A 6,251-nucleotide genomic window follows, 5' to 3' on the forward strand; every position below is an offset into this window, starting at 1 on the left:
AATATATTCTATATCAGACTCCCTTTGCAGACGATTATTTTTTGCAGCTTTTGTAACCACATGAGCTGCTGGAAGAACCTGTGTGTTTTTTGACTTTTTTGATTGATTTTGGTTCTTGACTTTCTTGACTTTGTGTTTTGTTTTGTTTTTAAGTTGACACTGTTCATTATTTTAGACATTTTAACATCAAAATAAGTGCTCATTCTTCTGCTTGTGTTTATGTGGCATTTAGACTCTTACTGTATTCTTCATACAGTTGGGCAATATAATCAATCAAAAATGACAGTCGGATGAAAACCGTGTTTTCACTTGTCCCATAAGAATCTTGTTTGGTTAATCCACAAATCTGTGTTTGTACGAGCGAGGGCTCAAAGCAAAGAGAAGATCATGTGTTTTTGCTTTTTTTGTTGTTCTTTAACATCTTTTAAAGAGGAAAATGATTACCTAGGCAGGAAGGATATTAATGTAATTAAGTATTTTCAAGGGTGACAATAATCTTTGAGTTTGTCTTTACCTGCAAAAACTGCAAAAATAAAAAAGAACAAAGCATCAGTGACCGAGGATGGTACTTTAGGAAACTGCACAAGCAAAAAACATTAAAAAAGCAAGAACAGAAACTTGAAACATCTGGACAGGAGATTGTTTTATTGAGTGTGATCTTATTTTATTTTTAAATCAAGTTATTTTAAGGGATATAATTTTAAAATGAAATGATGTTTATACAAAATCTTGAAGATGTTTTCAGTCATCTGTGAGTCATCAAATTTCCTCTGATGTTTCAAAAAAAGAAAACCATAAAAATATTAAATGCATTATCCTTCTTGTTAACCTACGATTTATATTTTCATTAGTTTTGGTTCATTTTTTTAATTAAAATTTATCATGTCTAACAATAAATCGTTGTTTTTTCTCCAGCAGGGGATGCTGAAGTGAATTTTTTTCACAAAATGACAAAGTTATCTCCTACGTTACTCGGTGAAGATGCCTGGAAATAATGGTCGAAATGATATAATGTGAAAAACACATACTTGAAGAAAATCTTACAGTACAGTATGACAACTTAAAAATGACCCAAATATTATCTATCAAAGGAAATTCTCTTCCTCCTGTGTCACACCAGTACAAATGACCTTGCTCAGTTTCTCAGTGTCTGCTTTAAAGCACTGCAGTCAGATTTAGACAAACATAATCTAAAGCAGAATTGTATCTTAAACATTATACTGAGTCAGTAACATGCTCCACATTAAAATGAAAAAGGCATTTCTATAGCTTACCTCTTCCGCACCACAGCAAAAGAACCCAGGCTAAGTCCAAGGCCAGACCAAGGCTACCATCCACAATTATCCAGTCAGAGAAAATATTCAGAGTAAACCACAACAACAACATTTTTCTGCACTATGTAGTCCTGCCACACACATCACACAGTGTCAGTGAAATATTATAGAAGTATTTTGGGTTCTTTTTATTCTTTGTCATTCACAAATTTTCTGGTTGGACAGTTGAACTCTGTGTTAAGAAGTTAATTACATGAATACTGTGAGCAGTTTATGATTAACTTGTTCCTCAGTGTGTCACAAAAAAAGAATTTCAGATATTCAGATGAAGGGTGTGATTATCGTCACAGTGAATATGCTAAGCTGCTGTAAGCAGCAAACCAGCTGGGTCAGATGTCGTGTGACGTCATGTAGATGTATTTACTCACAAACACTCAGATCGTGTACCATGAAACAGCAGGACAATGGCTGGGATCAAGTGTGTCGTGTTTTTGGTGGTCCTGACTTTTCAGTGGACTTTTGTAAAAGCAGGTGAGTAAAAGCTTCACTGCACTTATTACTTGAATCTATTGTGAATACAAATCACAGTTATGATGTTTACAAACCAAATATAGGAGGTACTGAAGAGATAGACTGAGTCAAACTTAAAGCTCAGGTATAAATCTCAGAAATGACAGGTACAGCAAGAAACCTCTTTTTTAATGTGATCATTATTCAGTGAAGTAGGAATATGGTTCACACAATGTTTGGTTGCACAATAGTGAGTTTAATTTAATTAAACATACACAAAGATGAGTTTATAATCAAAGGAAAACTGAAGTATTTACAACTTTCTGTACGGTAACAGGAGTCAAACTGTGACTGCAAGATACCCTAATAAATTGTGGTTACATGGTTATTGTGAAGTAAATCTGTTCTTAAACTTTAGAGACCTTTAAAGGATTGTAAGACAACCTGTTAGGATGGATTCCTGCATGAATATTTTCTTGTTGACGAGTCAGCAACCAGCTGTTTCTCTGAGGTTTGAAATCTCTGACAACATACTTCAGTGAACTACTGTGTTGTCTCTCCTTACCTCAAATAAGTATTTTTTTTTCATTTTCATGTTTGTGTACATAACTTTATTTAAACATTTTTATGTCTCGTGTTATGTTATTTTGTCTCAATCTGGAAGTCTTTAAAACATGCATATTACTAGTCTATGTATCAGTTTGTTATTGATAGTATAGTATAATAGCGCTACAAATAAATTACTTTTTCTCATTTCCTGTTTTACTCTTTCTGCAGCATCCTCTGGTATATGGATATGGTGTTTACATCTTAGGGAAGCTCTTTCTTTTTTTTTAATCTTTCTTTGATGATAAACTGAGGGGCAGCCCAAAAAATTAGTATGACATGAATAACATGAAGCTAGAAAATGATCAAAATGGCCAGAATGTTCATTCTCCCTGATGCTGCCATCACTCAGTATCTCTAAATCTATCACTACGGCCGTCTTACTCTGTTTGTCCACTACTACTATGTCTGGTTGGTTAGCCGCCACCCTTTTATCCATCTGTATCTGGAAGTCCCTCTGATCTTAGCTCGGTCTTTCTTAACCACCCTAGGGTCGGTGTAACATTTGTACCTCCAGGGCATACGTGGCACAGATGTTCCTGGACACTCTGCTGGCCACTTGGTCATAGCAGTCCACGTATGCCTGCTTGCTAGCATTTTGCACCCTGCTGTAGGCGCTGGGTTGAAGGCGGAATGAAACTGAACACATTCAACGTGTGGGAGTGGAGGCAACAATGTCAAAAACTATTTATCATGAAATGTGAATAAGGTTTATACATTGTTTGGATGCACAGAAGCAAAATTGTTCTTAGTGGCATTTTAAAAAAAAATAAAAATAAAACAAATTTAAATATATCCACCTTTTACTCTAACTTTTAAGTTTAAGAAAATCACATGTCAGGATAAATGTCAAAATAACTGCTTCATTTGGTTGGATAAATTATAGCAAATCAAAGTGTATGTAACTACAAAGTATAACAATTATCTCGTTATACATGATTTTATTTCTCATAATGTTAAAGATTTGAAACCATGCAGATGTGACAAATTTATGTTTGAGGTGTGTGGTCATCAGTAATTATCATTGTGGATATTTTTAGATTCTCATTTATCAGGTGTAGTTTTGTTAAATTCTGCTCTCATGGTAGCAGTGTCCTATTTTCATAACCTTGTACTTCAGGTCTTCAGGTGTTTAAGCCTGAATGGAGTCTGTTAGAGTTCTTTTGTAATAACTGAAAAATTCATCCACGACTTCTTTGATATGAATGATATATGACTTTATAGGAAGGCCCTGTTTTGAAAACATTTTTCCTTCATTAGTGAAAAATTATTATTTAAACAATTTTTCATTTGTACTCTAGATAATTATATTATAATATATTATAATTAATAATTTACATTAACATGAATTTATATGTCAGCAAATGTATTTCTGTAATTCTGAGATTCAGGTCAAAGTTCAGGAAACTTCAAACTTCATGAGCAAGTTTAGAAAGAGCTTCCTGATAGTTTAACAGCTTGTGGTGCAGACCGAGACTACATTCCAGTCGAGCACCTGTGTTTTATTATTTCTCGTTTTCTTCTCTTGATACAGTACAATACAAAAAAAATAAACAAACACAAAGTAATAATAATAAGGGAACCGTGACTGACACAGAAAGAATGTGACAGAGGATCAGACAGACAGGGTAAAAAGTAAAATATATAAACTGGAACCTAAAACTCTACAAACACACAACAGCCTCAGTAGAATAATAAAAAAATAAAATTCATCCAAATTGAACTAAAAGAATCAAAACTTCTAACTTTATAATGAAGGAAAACCCAAACAGAAACAACTCAAGTACACAAACACAAAACCTCTGATTCATGACTTTGATCATGTGTCTCTACCTGTTGTTGCAGATACTGAAGTGTCCTGCATTTTCATAGAGAGATGTATGTTGCCATGCAGCTATGGTGGCATTGATGTAGTCATCCACTGGCATCAGGTATCAGCAGGAGACATTACTGTCCACTCATTCTACCACAACAAAGATCAGCTTGAACATCAGAACCAGCGCTTCAGAGGCAGGACGTCACTGTTCAACGACCAGATCTCCGCAGGAAACGCCTCACTGCAGCTGACAAAGGTGGAGGTTCGAGATGAAGGGAAATACAGGTGCTACACCAGCACTGACAGAGGAAACCAAGAATCATTTATTAACCTAAAGATAAATGGTAAGAGTCACATAAAATGTATTCATTAGAGAAATTCTTCTCCTCTGGTATGTTTTTGTTTTCTATTTTTATTTACTGAAAATGTGAGCAGTTATAATTTTGTACACAGAGATTTTCCACTTAAAGGTTGATTCAAAATGCTTCACAGAACTTTAATAGGTTAACAAAATAAATCTTTGTTGTTGTAAAACTTTCTCATATTTTTGTATAAATATGTGTCAAAAATTTGTTTTAAAATTGATGAAGTAGACCTAAAATATGTAAACATAACACCTGCTCCCTTTCTTTCTTTTGCAGCTCCTGTCAAAAAAGTCAACATTCAGCAGGTAGGAAACATCATCACCTGCAGCTCAGAGGGGATCTACCCTAAACCTGAACTCGCCTGGTCCACCAGCCCTTCATCCAAGAACACCACAGTCCAGCTGACTGAACAGCTTCTTTACAACATCAGCAGTTCTTTGATTGTTTCAGACAGTGAGACCGATCAGGACTACAGCTGCACCATCAGCACTCGCAGAAACAGAAAGAGAGCAACTTTATTTAAACGAGGTAAGCATGTACAGGCTCTTTAGTTTCTTTTTGTATTAAAGACATATCATCTAATAAACTTTGATACATATTAAATTAACCTAAAAAGTATTAAAATGACATTAGAAATAAAAATCAGGTTAACCTGTCATAAAAGTTCCATTTAGAGTCATTTTTCCAAAGGAGTGTGAGTTAAAGCTGCAACAACATGGTCAAGTAAATTTTATAATCCAGCACCGTGAATCTGGATCGAGGTCTTTAGATTAGGAAATCCACCAAATCCACCCTCTCAAACCTTGTGATGAACCGGTGATGGTGTTGTCTTTGTTCTATTCTGTGCAAATTGGACCTTAGGCTTTAAAAAGGTTTTCTTTCATACCTAAATTTGGTTGATTAGAGTGAAAAGATGGGAGGTCCTGTTGTAGAAGCATATCCGTTTGGTTTAATGCAACATGCAAATATGCCTATCCTGTTCATGTACAACTATGTGTGAAGTTTCTTTCTTAAAGTTATGTCTTGTTTTGTGTTGCATTGTGGGCCTACTTGTCTGAACCCAGTCAGTACTAATAGTTCCTACTATTATGCTTGTGCAGTGGTTGGTACCTCCACTTCTTAGCAGGAGAGTTCTGGCAGTTACTCCATAGGTTATGTGAGTTTTCAGGTGTTTGAAGAGGTAGTCTTCTTTCACTTTTCAACAAATTCATATTTAAAGGGACATATTTAACACATCCCTGGAGACCACAATAATAATGTATTGTGAGAAACGATCATGATGGCAAAATGTTACAAAAAGCAAACCGTCTTCTTCTAAAAGAAAAAATGTCCTCTTAATTTTTTTAATATTATTATTTTTGTAAAGTCATAATTCATTTGCATATTTTTGTTAACCAGGTTTTATCCAATGTTCAGTTCACATTATTACTTCAGTCTATCTAACATCCTTTGGTTCTGGTATCACTAAATTTTTTGTAATTTCAAATAAAAACTACTGATGTTGTATTTATGAATTACACCAATCAGAATATTTTTGTAGATATTATCCAATATATTATAATAGAAATAAAGACATAATAAACACAACCTGGAGATGTAATCTCTCCGGTGTGTACTGGTTCTGTCCCCAGGCCTAAAATACATTACATGGCTGAAAAACCTCACTGTGAAGGGGTCCTG

General features: G+C 34.6%; 1 protein-coding gene across 2 annotated transcripts in view; it reads left to right on the forward strand.

The window, feature by feature from the left end:
• The window catches only part of LOC102291527 (programmed cell death 1 ligand 1), a 24,798-nt gene that overhangs the window by 3,973 nt on the left and 14,574 nt on the right, over nucleotides 1-6,251 (forward strand). The gene's annotated exons all lie outside the window — the stretch shown is intronic.

This window comes from Haplochromis burtoni, unplaced genomic scaffold (genome assembly GCF_018398535.1).
Source record: "Haplochromis burtoni strain Fernald_Lab_line unplaced genomic scaffold, NCSU_Asbu1 Contig_494, whole genome shotgun sequence".
Lineage (NCBI taxonomy): Eukaryota > Metazoa > Chordata > Actinopteri > Cichliformes > Cichlidae > Haplochromis > Haplochromis burtoni.